Below are 16,568 nucleotides of genomic sequence, written 5' to 3'. Positions count from 1 at the left end.
TTTCGGAAAATACCGCTCACTTTGCGAAAGAAGAAACCTCTTTGCGGTATATATACCGGCTGAGAGTATAGGTAAATATAATATAATATCGCATCAACATAATAATATAAAGCCTGTCGATCGCCGAGCGCAACCGAACGTTTTGTGTACAATACAATATTGGGCCTTTCGTCGTCGTGTACCGATGCTGTGAACGCGTCTTCAGAACCGTTCGTCAATAGCACACGACGGCGTAGGGTTATAAAAACCACAATAAATGTACCTTATAACATACTCCGAGACTCCGAGGTCCGTATAATATGATGTTAATAATAATAATAATAATAATAATAATAATAAGCGTGTCTCCGGCTCGGTATAAAAATCTGTGCGGGTCAATAATTATTATACGACAACACTGTCCATAATATGATGATGTATGGCGTTGGGCTATTCGATAAAAACGACCCCCATCCATTAAACGTTCTATTTTATTGTCGTTTCCATTATAAACGTATACGCATGATACACGTGAGCCACGACAATTTTATCGGCCGCCGGGCTGACGAGGTTAAACGACTACACAGCTGCCGGTGCGTCTATATAATATGCTGCGACTCGGGTCGTCGGGGCCAATTATCGCGACGTGTCACGATTGTATAGTATTATAATATGGGAGAGGTCGTGAAACCACAACGTCGAGTGGTCACATAAATCGTATATAATGCAATACAACGTGTACGGGACGATGATGGGCGTTATGTGTGTGTGTGTGTGTGTGTGTGTGTTATATTGAGAGGGTGCTGCGAAGGAGTGAGGAATGTTCTCATCGAATTACGTTTTGATTTGTCTTTACCCCGACAGAGACGCTGCGGCGTCTCGGCCCGGTGCGAGTTTCCCGTGTTTGTCATCGGTATTATAATATTATTATGCACAATATTCTGTTCATTACATATTACTATTATTATTATAACGTGAGGCCCTTCAACTACCACGACAGCTATATTATAATGTCTCGTGTCATATTATTTTATTATCACGGGACAAGCCCGACATAGACATTTGTTGAACGTTACGACCATTACGTAATTAATTAGGTTTACAACATAGGTATCGTGTATAATTTGTGTTGTAACGATAAGTGTACGTATGATAGTAATATAATAGTTGGACAGTGTTCAGAGACAAGCCTAGCGGGGTAGTTGTATTTTGCTGTACGGATAACAATTTTCAAAGCACAACTTTAGAAGTATAAGGGTTGTATGAAAAAAATGACTTGTTGGGGGTTAGTATAGAAGTAATAGTAGGTATAGTCAATTTTGCCGGATAGAACACTGCTGGAAAAGATTAGAAATTTACCGCATTTTGAGCCCGAGTAAGGGAAAACCATTCGAAGGGGTTCGATTTGTAATAGGTAATATAAATTACGGTCTATTGTATTTCTATATGTTATTTTATCGATGTTCAAATATCGTAGCCGGTACATAGTAATAATAGAAGATAATGTTGAACATGGTCGATATATAGTGGTCGAGTGATAACCTCCAACGGTCGGCGAGTTTCGGTCGAAGACGACAATAATATAATATACTGCTAGCCATCGACGCAGCTTTGCCTATCAACAGGTGCGTGTATCGGTTTACACGGGAAACAGTATTATATTATATAAGAACAAAATAATCACAAGACAGCGGCGATTTGCGACTGATTTATGGAGATATTCGATAACTGCACGGCGGCCGTTATTACAACATACAAAGTACAATATTATAAAATCTGGGCAGCATTATAAAACGTTTCGAAACCTGTTATTTTCATTCAGTTGTTATGTAGGACGAGGGAGTTTTTTATTGTCTCTAGCATGAGTCGAATAATCAAACGAAGACGTCTTTATCGAATGACACCAATTATCGATACGGCCGCAACTAAGAGACTGCAGCGAGACGTCGGCGGCGGCGGTGTGGAGCTATTGATTTATATATAGACGACCGGAACTAACGCACACTCCAAAAGAGCTTTCGAAAACACTATAGCGCAGAGACGTGCACGCGCGTCTAAAACAACAAGTTTTCGATAAAATTACGGAGTGTTATTTCTGCCTTCGCCGACCACGACGGCAGCAGCAGAGGTGTAAAATCGTCGAGCCAAGGACTGACAAAAAACCCAATTATATGGCTAAATTCGTTTCAAATGTAAGAGGGTGACACAGCCGAGGGTGAGGCGGTCAACACATTTTTTGAAAATTGTGTATGTACCTGCAGGACATTGACTGATCAAATATTAATACAACGACGACCAGTATAAGTCCGCACACATCATAAAAAAAAAAACATTCCCAAAAACCAATAATCAGTGCACTCGTTTGTTGCACAATATACTGGATACATTAAATTATTAAAATATATTATATTTTCATATAATCCATATGAATAAAAGTGTAAGCAATTAATATTAATTGATTATCATACAATTGAAGTTTGATATCAATATTAAGTTATAATTGTAAAAAAAAATTGTACAGAAAGGGGGCAATTATAGGTGACCACTTTGATGCGCATATACAGCAGGAGTTCGAGTGTAACTCGTCATTAAGTATAGGAGCTGTAATGGATTGTTAATTCTGAGTTCAATGATAAATCGAAGAATACGATGAAAAACAATTCTGAGCTAAGACGGTCTAACTTTTTAGTGACAAAGGTTACCAAACAATGGTCTTAGGCTTACCGATTGTATACGAATGTTGAGTGCTAACGTGCTAAGGAGCATTTCGCAGTTGTCTGCTCAAAACGGGCGTCAACCTCTAGAGAGCAAAGACAAAAATCAGGTTACCCTTATCGATGTTCCTACTGTTGTATCATGTATAATATATAAAAAAAGAAATAGTGTTAACTAGGTTAAGTAAACATTCATATGTAACAGGTAAAATACCAAAACAATCAACTCATACAATACTCAATAGTCAATTATGTAATACAATAACAATTAGTATAATTTTAAGCATAGTCAGTAAGTATAATGCAACTAGGTTAAGCTTAATATCGATACTACCAATAGTACTTCGATTGTAATATTGATATATAAGTAATATGGGAAGACAGATAGTGGTTCAGTCAGCGGTGATCGTGTGTTTCGATCGCCACTGGACGTTAAAGTTTTAATAAAAGTGCTTAATAATAATTATTGTTTATTTGTGTACGTCTGTGAAACGGCGTATACGACACTACCTAGGTTCGATTGTTTTATACTGAAGAAAAAGCACACATCCGGTATACCTAATGGACGTGACGGACTCTCGGGAATTGGGCCACTATTTTTAACGATTTTTTATTATTGGACCCAGTAATTGGGCCACTATTAAGTTAATGTGTCATATATAAATTACTAAAATACCTGAAACTGCAGTGCACATGAAACTTTGGAAGAAGCGACCGCGTGCCTCATCAAAAGGTAATGAAATGACATAAAACTAGTAGGGGCTGCCGTAAAGTGAAATGGATAAAAAATAGCTAAAAGCTTAATTTACAAAAAAAGATGATAGAACATTGCCATCGTTTAGTTGATTGCAAAACTATACGATTCACATTTAGTATTATATGAGGTTCAGTACTATATATATATATTTATATATTATAAATATGATAATAGTATTTTTATGTATTAGAAAAATAAAAATAAAAACTAGTCAAAAACCGTTGTTTATTTTTGTGTTATACGTCATGTATGGCCCAATCACCGAGTATACTTAAAAATTTATAAAATTTGGCCCAATCTCCGGTAAGCACAAAAGTAAACTAAAACTTTATCAGAAAACAGGTAAATAAATCATAGCCCGATCGCCGACCGCCCGACGTGACGACACAAGCCGTGCAGTGGCCGCGTGCGATGATGGAAAACATCAATGTGAGTATTACATTAATGGGAATTGTTTTTAGTTTTCAGTTTTTTATTCTCTCCGCTCGTCTTCTCGCCCTACAACGCGATCGCCTGTACGCATTATACTTGGTCATCAGCTGCAATCCACACCACCGACGGATATACTCTCACCAGTCACCGAGCCTGCACGGCCGTCTATTAGCACTCGAATCATCGACATATATTGTTATCATACTCGAATAATATCGTATAATATATCGTATTATTATTATAATATAACACGATGAGTGCCATCCGAATAGGCTTTTGTCAGATCCGTCACGCCTCGAAGGGGGTGTAAGAGACAACGGCGTTTTTCTATTTCCTCATCCGCATACAAACCATAGCACACTCGAGCTAGCGTACTATGCGTGTGTGTGTGTGTGTGTGTGTGTGTGTGTGTGTGTGTGTGTGTGTGTGTGTGTGTGTGTGTGTGTGCGCGTGTGTTTATGCACTTTGTATAGTACCTCTATACACTCTCTCGTCGTCCGCGCGAAACCTACTCACGCGGGGGCTCGAGGAGATGGTAGGTATTTGTATTATTATTATTATTATTATTATTTGTTTTATTCCTACGCAGTCTATACAAGAGTGTGTATGTATTCATATCGTTGACTTGTCCCGTGCTGTTTAATTTTTTTTTTTATATTTTACATTTTTAATAATTTTTTTTTTTTTACACAGACACACACGCACAATACGCAGACGCGCATACCATTTATATGTATACGGGCGTAGAGTGGTGAACATTACTATACGCTGTCGCGGTAATAAAGTCACATAAACGAGAAACGTAATTCAGGTAGCTTGTACATAATGTAATTTTACACTCAACGACAATGCGCAAAGGGTGTGTGTATATCTATATCACATAGTGCCGTGGTGTGTACGACCAAACAACCAGTTTATACGATACGCAGTGTCTTGTAATAAGATAATATACCTGTATTATATTATTATTATCGTTTTCTAACTTAATTATTACATTGTATGGCTAGGTAGGTATAGACAAAGTCGTGTATTTATGGGGGGGGGGGGGTGCGGTCACCGACGTACCTGAATGGTGAATTCGTTAAAATTAGTTTAAGAGATGTGAATACTTAAATTATGAATAAAATTGTTCCATGTGCTATTTAAATATTTCTTTTCTTATGACGTGTTGGTATATCATAACAAGAAATACGAATACTTAAAAACCAAACAATTGTATTTATTGTTAATTATATAATGCATTGTATTATGAATATACGTATATACGGTTAAGTACTTAAAATTGTAAAATGGTTTTAGTTAACTAACAAATTAAGGAAGCTTACTCCTCGAGCGTAATCAATTCCACGTATCTCAAACAATAAACTTTAATAATTTGGTATACAATTTTAAAAGAGTTTTCTTTAGTGTATTATTATAATACCTATCTGTTGAAATCTAAATTAATTAATTTTATTGACGTGATATTTTTTGGATTCCCCAGTGTTTATATTTTGATAACCAATAATTTTTTTGATATTATTTTATGAATTTATATTAAATACACAATATCTTTCATATTTTTTTTAAGCTGGTTTGTTAGAATTTACTTTTAACACAACTGCTATACAATTATTAATAATAATAATATTTTACAATAAGTAAGTAATGAAATAATGTTATAAATACCTAACATCTATTTCTTTATTGTTAACCAATTCAACAACCACGTAACTGTATTATGTATACCAGTAGTAACTATATGGACAAACACTACGTTTAATAGATAAGCTATAATATACCTATATAAACTTAAGCGGTTAGACATTGAAAACATCAATAATAATTATTTTATGAATAAAATATTATCAAAAGTTAAAAAAAAATTGAAAACATTTGAGAAACTATAATTTATCCTACATTTTGAATGACACCAACTCGTAGCGTTGGTACATTTAGTATTTTCCATATTATTTAGTTGTACCATATAATATCATAATATTATACCTACTACAGTGATGCTAAAATTCAAAGTACGGCGTTGATTGGAATGTCTATTGCATAATATTATGTAAGTATGCAGTCCCCGACGTTATGTCGAGGGAGGGGGGGGGCACAAAATTCTATTCGACCGACAATCAGTTTTCGGGATAAATCAATATTATATCGACCGCGGTAACTGCACGAGACTAAACCCGTAGAATTATAATTATTACAGCGGCTTTCGGCTAAAGATCACTGCAGCCTGCAGCAGGTCACCGATGTGGAGTGATGTACTACGTCTGCACATAATTTATTATTAGTGGGATCCATCGCCACGCGTAGTATTAATATATTATTATTATTATTATTATTATTATACAATAAATATGCATGTACCGACATATTCATTCGCCGCGTTAACCACCCGAGGGCCGCAGGACATTGTGCCGACGACGTGCGACAGCCGTGTTTGTTTATTTTCCATAGAAAAAAAAAACGATATATTTATCTAGCAGTGGTAGGCGTGAATACTATACCGACAATAATACACAGTGTGTTATTACAACTCACATTTCTTTGCATATTAAAAGCAACAGTAATAATTGTTGTAATATGAAAGCGTGTAGCACTGCTGCAGTGGCGCACAGATGCATTTTGAGAAAAACCACCCTTTTCACAATTATCGCGTATTCACCGCAGGGGCGTAATAAAGGGTGACGAAAGGGGTAAATCTCGCCCCCCTCCAACCTAAACATTTCATAAGATGTGTTCACACATAATAGGTTACCACTCACCACTGTACTTACTTGAAAATTTAGTATTTTGTGTGCAAAAAAAATGTCTATTCTCCCTAGGACAAATTCCGTTCACATGAAACGTTTTAAATCAAACATTTAAAATTAAATTTTACGAAATATATTTATTATACTTATAGACCACTTAAACGGCTTCATAAGATATATCTACAACAATATATATCCTTAGAAAAGTGAATTTAAGCTCTGTCTAGATATATTTCAATTGTCTTACAAATTCCATAGCAGTTCTACTTATTTTGATCAAAAACAATCAGAAAAATATATACTATCCCCCATATTTTTGATAAAAATAAAAGGTAAAAAAAATCAATAGTTCAGTGTTCTTAATAATATTGTTAGTATAATTTTGTATTCATCATTAGTTTAATTTATTAATATTTTAAATTATCTAACCGTAATAAATACGTCAATATTTGATTGAGCCTGAACTTTATTTCAATGAATGCTAAATATTATAAATTATAACTTTATACCAATAGAAGAATCAAAAAATATACCTTGCAAGGTAAACATTCCCATATCTATGACCTGTTTATTATGTAAGTGATTTAATTTAACTGAGTGCAAGTGAAAAAAAAATCCTTAATAACCATGATTATTGATGGCAAAAATCAACGTTAAAATGTTACATTAGGTTATTATACATAGATAATATATATATTATATATATATATTTATAATATTATAAAAAATAAATAAAACAGAAAATACCGAAGTTATGTTACTTTAGCAAACATGTTATTTTATTATGTGTACTGAAAAAACATTTACCTCAAAAAGAATTACATTAAAATATAATTTGAGTGTAACAGTCCGGAAAACGATATTTCAGAGAATTTATTGTTTTTTAGAAAATAAAAAATACTTTTACGTTATTAAATTTCGTTTTCGTCTCGAATGGAATGGTAGAAAATGTATTATTTGTATTTCGTTAAGTAGGTAAGTAAAACGTTTTTAAATCGCTTTATAAAATATAAGTAATAAGCAGGATTGAATTTTTAACTAAATCCATCGCTGTCATCGCTGTCTTAACTGTTAAAGTAAATCAATCAATTTGATGGCTACAAAAATTGTACGAGTAAAGTTCAAGTATATCACGTATTCAGTTGAGATTCGAGCTTATAAGTATACTGTCAAGAGATTGATTGAAAAAGCATAATCCTGGTAAATAGTAGATAGTTTATATTTTGTTTTAAATATAACCATCATTTTCATAACCAATAAATCCAAACATATTCTGTTTGCTTAAAGCTCCGATGCAATATTAATTTTAATTTATTCAAATAAAAATAATGGTAAAATGAAACAAAAATTATACAGCGTATGAAAGTAGAATTGAGATAATATCAAGTTGTAAAATAATGTGCTAGTCAGTATTGTGGAAAACTATGTTTAATACGAAATAAATATTTTAAATGTAAAGGTAAATTTTACTAAGTAGATTTTATTTCCAACCTGGGCACATTATACAATTTCGTAGAAAATAATTTCTAACTGAGATTCGTTCCACGGCCGTATTTACCTACTTTCGTTAGTTTTATTTTTCTTTCTTATACATTAATAGGTTAATATAACATTAATAATTCTACACATTAATTATTAAAATGTAAACGTAATACTTCGTACAGTAAGCACTCTGTATAATATGTGCATTTCATTAATACATTATTTATGATGATCATATTATGTTGTATGTTTTTGACTATATAACCGCACAAGCTAAGTTTGCTAAGCAATCCACCGCCGCTGTCTGTATTTAGAGAGGTAAACAACGAAAAAAAAAAACTCAAAAACATTCCATTTTTGCAAAAAGTTATAATCGTAAATATTAAACATTAGCTGGCGGACGAAACAACGTTTTGTCGTGCCGAGATTGGTCGCTGCTGAAATGGGTTTTTCGGTTGCATGCATTTTTCTTTCCCCAGGTATTTTAAACATATTATTTATACAGGGTGAAACGCCAAGAATTCTGACCTTCTTAATATTCCTTTAACCAATGCAATGCACGCATTCGAAATCTGCTATTTTGGAAATTTTGAGTTTACTTGTTAGGATCATATATTATTAAATGGTTAAATTTTGTTTTTTTTTTATCTGGGAGATTTTCAGTGAAGATACAAGCTTCCATTTTTCACGACAACCACACATTTGAGCTCTTAATTGTTAAGTACATGTTTTTTTTTAAAATTGTATGTATCTAAATATTGAAGTTTGAACTTTAAGTTATGCTTGGTTATACTTGTTTAGATTTAAGAATTCAAGATTATTTATTTTTGAAAGATGATGTCTTTATCAGTTTACAAGCTATGTAGATAGTATGGTGACATAAAATTTGAAATATATGGAGCCAAGATGATTTGATATTATAGTAATTAATATTGTAAAATTGACTGAGGGCAATATAACTTATAAGCGCTATAGTAATTTAAGAATAAATGAGGGGGGGGGGGTATTTTTGTGAACCACCCTGTATATTACACGTATAAACACACACACAAGTACATATAGTAGAGTATCCGGTACACACACACGCGCATGCGCACGCAGTCGAAAGAAAAGTGTACTTGGAATTAATTGCCACGAACCACGCCACATACACACACACACATGCACTATAATATAACGCGTACGCCCAGTTATGAGAGTAGGCCGATAATTACAAGTCGGACAACAGTGAACAATTTTTTTTTTTTTAAACGAGAACGGACGAAAAAAAATAATAAAAAACGATCATATACACGAGGCTTTAATATTTTTTTACTGCGTATCCCAGGGCGGCGAGTGCACCACCGCTCCAGCGCGTGACTGTACTATGTCTTCGGATTATTTTTCTCCGTCGGAGGTTATTTTTTTTGTATTTTTCTTATTTATTTATTTTTTTCAATCACTGTGAATTACGTTTGCTTCTAGTTTGCTTTGTACCTTTTTACTGCGTACGTCGACGGCTACGACGATGACGAAGACGGTGGCACTAGCGGTGATCGGACATCGGCCCACAAATCACACGCACACACACATACACACTCACGCATAAAAAACTATACAAAAGGTGAAAAAATAAATAAAATGACGGCATCGATGGCAATAGGGGAGCGTATTTATAGAGAAAAACCAATGGGACCGGTGGGAGCTTTTATGCTCACCCGAATCCAATTCCCGACGCACTCGTTATCCGGCGGTGGATCAAGAGAATTTTTACGAAGACAAGGGACGTCAAAAATGTGCGGCCCGGTCGGCGATGGTGGTCGGGGAGTGGCAGTAATATAATGTGAAATATATTGTAAAAACACCGATAGGTTAGGTAAAGGTAAGTAGGTATAGTATTGTTATAGGTAAATACTATAGTGTAGGTTAGGTTACTATAGTATTTTAGGTTATAGTGTATCCATGACAAATTCCACAGGAAAAACATAATATAGGCACTTGGTAAAGTTGCCCAAAATAGAAATGTTAGATTTAACAGAAAAATTTTTCATCCCAACTCAAGGAACAAAATCATTTTACTCTTATCATATTATTATGTTCTTACGTTAGAATGCCGACTAAAATTCGAAATTGAATACTCCGTGGTAATATTTTCTTTATAAATTTTCGTGCGGAATGATGTCAGTTGGTCAACTGATTTTTTTGATCATTTTTACTACCTTTCATAATATTATATTCTATTAATTGAAAAATGATTTCAACCATCAGATATCTGATGGACATTGCAACAACAAGACGTGATGTCGGATATTTCCAGTTACCGACACGTAAACGCAGACGTCGGGAGGTATCAGCTTGTAGTAGAATGCAGACAAAACTTTATGGTAGAAATACCAACATATATATAGAGCACGTACCTACATGATTTGAAAAATTACGTTTTTTGGTCCACTCGGAGTATATTTATCAATTTAGTGATATTTTTTGTACCTAAATGAGTGTCACTCCTGTATAATACCGGCCACATACACGATTTGGTGACGTTCCTTCATCGAATTTGGTTTACCTACCAAGGTAGTACCTATACAATATTTGCGGATATCATATATTATATATATTAAGTTAGTTATTGTTGACGTGTAGAGAGCATTTGGTGCTAGCGTACCTATATATATATATATATAAATATATATATATATACTATATATACATAGTCATACAATTAGATTGTTAACATAATGTAATATGCCACTGATGATAAATTCCCTAATGTAGCCAAGTGCTACGTATCATACACATGATTTTGACATAGTAATTAATTACAATTTAAAACGATAATTTCCTACATTAACCCGCCGTCCAACATATAATATAATATTATAATTATGGGTGTTAAGTGTAGACGATAATACCATTATACATACGCCAGCTTATATAGTTTATATAATTTGTAAGAAAATAGGGCACGTTGTCTTAGGACATGATTTTAATTCTATATTTTTTATCAACATTATCTTTATTAGGACACGGGCGAGATAATGAACTATCGACAGTCTTTGATCAGTTCTCTTCTCTCATATTTGGACTTGGAAAATCTGATAAAATATCATACTATTTAGCTGCGAAGCTCTCACTGCAAAAACATTGAAGGTCAATTATTAATAAAGGTCTACATATATATTTATGTATCGATTATCATATTAAATTAATCTCAACCAGATAATATAAGCGCCTCATAATATTATAGAGTTGTACACAGTGTGAGATGGTATGTATAAATACGAAATACTGCATTTTTCTTTTTTTTAATCTTAACGCAAGTTTATTATGTAACAGCATTACCAATATAATACTGGTATACTAATAGTATGTTTAGTACCTATTTAATATTATAATACACATAACGCGAAAAGCTGACATCGGATTTGCGGTTAATTTTATCTCACTCGTGCAGTTTCTAATTAAAAAAAAGCCGAGAGTCCGGCAATTATCGGACGTATAATATTTTAAATTATTATTATTATTATCATCATCATAATTATCAAATAGTGTATATACGTACACTACAGCTGTTGTTTGTATTGTTATTATTATTATTATTATTGCTATTATTATTATAATTATGATTATTATACACACGTAAGCGTTTTTCCCAACACGATTGTATTTCGTCAATGAATTGGATTATTATATTGGCATTAAACTATATTATAAATTACTATATTTCATACAAAATAACAACATTACAGTGCGCAGTGCTAATATTATTATATTATTGTATGTTCACCTATTTTGGTTCAACGGTCTTTGGTACATAGTCAGTGACGTATAATTACGGGCGAGGGAGGCGGGTAGATCCCCTGAACTATTTACCGTCCTCGGGAGTAATGCATTACAATATAATATGACAAACCGATAATGTTGAGTCAATAAATTGTAGCTATACCTGGAAATACAAAATATTCATATTGTGACATACATAATATCCATATAAAAAACACAACATAAAGTACGTTTCGCAGAAACGCACAAGCAAATAACAAAGCAATGTCGTGAAAAAATGTTTTAAGTACCTTTAAGTTATACAAATCATATTTTATTTGGAAAGTATAAAGGTTTTATATTATGAATGTCACAAACGAATCATATTCACATTCCGAAGATACCGTAGAGAGGTCTATTTGAATTTTTAAAGTCACTTAAAAGCACAAAACCTATAAAGCAAATCGGAGAACTTAACAATGAACAGCCTTTTTTTTTCACGAAATCAATTTTAATTCTATAGACGCTGTTCTTTAATAACTCCATATGTGGCATTTCGTAGACAACTTAATTCGGTATAATAATACATAGGTACAATGGGTAAAACGTTCTACAAAATTAAATATTTTGAACGTCTCAAGGATTAGCGTAGATACTATCGTTCTATCAAATTGTGTACCAAAGAAATTGGTGGAGACTGACAAAAGAATCAAAAGTTACATTTACCATCAAATTTGTAAGCTTGATAGGCCTTTTAGACTTTATAGTTGCCAGTAATAATGATGGTGGTGACAGTTACGATAGTGATATTGTAATAGATATATTGTTCATTTTTGTATTATTATAATATCGTCAGAGGCGACTAAACAAACACAAAATAATATAAAAAATGTTCGATATCATGTTGTACACATATAATATGTATAATATTTATTATTCGGTTGCATACAGAAATATTAGAAAAATACTAACGTAACGTCATACTTGTACACACACATAGCCAGTTATAGGCAGAAGTATTTTCATGCGATGTGGCCAGCGAATTTGTGAGTTAATTTATGCGAGTATACGCTATGCATTTTTCTTTAAATAATGAATTTATTCAAATTTTGAATTTTTGAATTTTTAACTATTGTTAATATAATTTATTTGTATAGACTTTCTTATATTTTTTTTATAAAAGTTGAAACATTTTAGCTGTGAATAATGTTTATTGATTCAATAATAATTAATAATCAATAATAATTTTATATTTTTGTACAAGCATGTGGGTAATAACGAGAATAAATTGTTTTTATATTTTTAAAGTAATCGTTATGAGTGTAGCCTAACCTAACCTAACCTTACGGTTTAGTATTTATGTTAAAAACAATGTTGGACCCCCCCCCCCCCAAAAAAAAAAAAAAAATATTTCTGTTAGGCTCTTCAATTGGTACCACCCTTTTTACTGTAAGTTTTTATTAAAATGATTTTTTGGAAAATGTTGACGAGTCTAAATCAAAATTCAAACGAGTAGTTTCTGATTCATTAAACTTTATGTACTGCACTTAGGATAATTGTCAATTGCTTAACAAAAACTATAACTGAATACACTCGAACATTTTCAACAGTTTATGTATACAATTATTGTAATAACTACCTTTTCGATAATTTTCAAACCATGCACAGCAACCATAATATTATCCAGATTTGGACTTAGATTTTTTAAAAAAATCAGTCGCTTCACCAAATATTAATGTGGAAAGGTGAAAGTAAACTGTGTCTCACTACGGGACTGCTCTTAAACGGCATATAATACAAATTACAAATATTAGAAAATTTGGTCCTTAAGCATATATTTTGAATAAATAAATAAATTACTATTGACGGAAAAATGGGATGGGAGTACTGGGCAAATCAACCTCGCATGATATAATAAGAAAAATATTTCTATATGTCTCGTGTCTGATTCTAAACGGCCAATGAGCGAATTCCCATCTTGCCCCCCTCCCCCCCCCCACCAATCGGACGTCAATACCCACAGACACTCCAGTAAGTTATCGATTCGTTTATAATTGTCGGATGAAAACAAAGGTCCATGTGCCGACGGACGGTATGTGGCCTATTAATAATAATAATAATACTATCACCGTTCTCGGGTTTTCCCGACTCCACCTTTTGCCTTTTTTTTCGTTTTCTAGTATTATCGTAGAAAACCCAACGCCGTTCGTCGCAACGACATAATATTACAATATTAAACACATCGAAACGGACATTATTATATCGTATATAGAGTATCATCGTGCAGCAGGGTAGTTGTACGTCTGCGATATTATTCCGTCGGATTTCGATCGTAATATTACTAATACGCCTTCGAAGCGTGTGTGCGTGCGTTCGTATTATTATTATATTGATATAGCCCTCGAATAGATAATATAGCCCCAGCGAACCGTGACACCGGCGGGGCGGCAATCGAATGGACATATTTTTTACTCGATACGTCTCCCACGAAATCCCGTGAAAAGAAATCGGCACAGACATAATGATATTATTAGTACGCTCTCAATCGATAAAATATGTCAACCGCGTAAACGACAAGCGCGTTAAACGTAAAAGCATATATGGTATGCAATGCGCGTACGAAGGACGTATGATATTATTATAGTAATTCTCGTAATTAAAACGCTCCATCCACATTTCATTAAATATGATATTATTATTATTATTATATTAATTCACGTAATTAAAACGTATAATATCATTATTATAATATTAATTCATATCGTAATTAAAACGTAAGCGGGTAGGTAAAGTATAATATTTTATAAAATATTGAGATATGATACGTGTAATATTATTATAATATCGTAAAACTTATTTCAATAACACCGCTGAAAATTCGTCGGATAAATCTCGTTTGGTTACTTCACTCCGGCGGGGCGTGGGAGCGGGGAGGTGTTTATTTAGTGCCGGGAAATTAAGTTTTAAAACTAATGGTTAAATAATAATCGGGATATTCGTTATTTATCGTCCAACATCCGCTGAACATTACATCCGTATCGGCGCTTTAAAGTTTTCGATGTTTTGGTGCGGTTCAGATTTATGGCGCCGTCCAATTTAGTAAGTATTTAAAAATCGGGTTTTTACAACGACATAACACTGGGCGAGTACCTGTCTCGGGCGACGTAATATCGAATTTTCTGTTAATTTTTCACAGTTTTACTATCATATTGTGCGTTTGATGTCATCAGCTCTGCGTAGGTACAATCATAATAATATATTATCCTCCCACAAATAAAACGACGACGGGCTCAAACGGAAACAATAGTATAAGGATATGGGCGAGCTCGCCGGTCTACACACTGCTGTCAATGGCAAGACCAGAGAATTTAAATTTCCACAAAACCCGTTTATGGATTTTTTCTAGCGGGGGAGGGGACTAGTTTCATAAGACGTTTTTAAAAAACTACCCTTGGTCAGATCATCTGCGAAATAATAACACCTCTGAATGAGAAGTGAGTAATTAACTAATAGAAACTCGAGATAATATTTTAACAGCTTTAGGTATATGTTATATAGCTGCACCTACATATATCAAAGCGAAAACGGCCCAGCAGATGAGTACTTAGGGCCCACAGAGCGTTCGACACGAGGTGGTCAAATATTGGGACCTTTTGCACAATACTTACAGCTAAAAAGAATTAAACTAAAGAATACAACAAATATTGAAGATTTAATTTTTTTCAAATTAAATTTGTTTTCATCTACGCCTGTAATTAAAATATTTTGGTAGTATATTGAATATACTATACAATATTATTATTATTATATGTCTTAAGAGTTAATCTTTAAAAACACGAGAATGATAGTAAATAAATAATTGATATGATAAATATAAAACAATTTTTTTTTTTATGAGCCAACGACGTTTCAATATAAAAACAAGTTATAATCAATCTGTTTTTAAGAATTTTAAATAAGTCGAATTGTCTCATAGTCAGTTTATGTTTTAGCAACGAAATGATTTAGGTGCTCATTTTTATCTTTTTTTAGAAGCGGGTAAGTTGTTATTTTTGGGTTGTGCCTGTGTTGCAAAACTATATGATAATCATACGTTTTCACCCCTACAACCATACTATATACCTACTCTTGTCTTCACGTCAGTCATGTTTTTGAAACGTTCGACTACAATATTGCATTGTTTTCTCAGTCCCACAATTTGATACTCATCAAGACTCGATTACGACGCACTGACAAACACACATATGCATCACACATTATTTTAATACAATGTCATGAAAACACGTCACAATGACTACGACGATGACTTTGCGGATGTGTTCATGCACTTGAAAGTTCGTTTAAAACCCTGATACTTTTAGACTTTGACCGAGTACTCGTTCAAGTATAGTGTATAAATGTCGTATTTCACATATAAATAGAACACGTTTATTTTTAAAACATAATTTGTAGCATTTGTAGGTATACATAGTATATTATGTTCTTTTTTTAGAATACTAAAAGTATTAAAGTAAAAAATTTAAATGTTGCATTACATTGTAGAAAACCTAACCTAACCTCGCAGAAGGAAACAACAATTTAGTTTTAATTCTTACATGCTTTTCACATTTTCAAACTTTGTCGTATATTTTATTTATTTATTTTTGTGCTCCCTTCTCCTGTGAAAATGTAATTTTATTTTTCATACAACCCATTTTTTAATCAACTTTATAGCAACTT

Source organism: Myzus persicae, unplaced genomic scaffold (genome assembly GCF_001856785.1).
Source record: "Myzus persicae strain clone G006 unplaced genomic scaffold, MPER_G0061.0, whole genome shotgun sequence".
NCBI lineage: Eukaryota > Metazoa > Arthropoda > Insecta > Hemiptera > Aphididae > Myzus > Myzus persicae.
This window is presented reverse-complemented; position numbering follows the sequence as displayed.